The sequence below is a fragment of the Oryx dammah genome, unplaced genomic scaffold (assembly GCF_014754425.2).
Source record: "Oryx dammah isolate SB20612 unplaced genomic scaffold, SCBI_Odam_1.1 HiC_scaffold_3, whole genome shotgun sequence".
Lineage (NCBI taxonomy): Eukaryota > Metazoa > Chordata > Mammalia > Artiodactyla > Bovidae > Oryx > Oryx dammah.
This window is the reverse complement of record NW_024070187.1, coordinates 112,205,799-112,206,114: the sequence shown is the minus strand read 5'-3', so window position 1 is coordinate 112,206,114 and position 316 is coordinate 112,205,799.

The following is a 316-nucleotide window of genomic DNA, read 5'->3' as shown; positions in this document are numbered from 1 at the left end:
GGCGCCCCTGGGCTAGGGGCTCGGGCGGTGGGGCCGGGGCCCTTCGGGGCGCGCGGGGATCCCCGGAGCGCCATGGTCGCCGAGGGGCGGCGGCGGGGCCGGCGGCGGGGCGGCGCGGGCGAGAGAGACCGCGGCCGGGAGAGCGGAGGGCGCTGGGGAGTGCGAGCGAGAGCGCAGAGAAAGGAGCCGGCGAGGGGAGGGCGCCGGCGGGAGGAGGGGACTCGGCGCTCCGCCGCCGCCGCCGCGCAGCCGAGGGCGCACCGCCACCTGCCGGCCAGCCCGGCGCCCGCCCGGGCGAGCGCCAGACGCTCAGCAA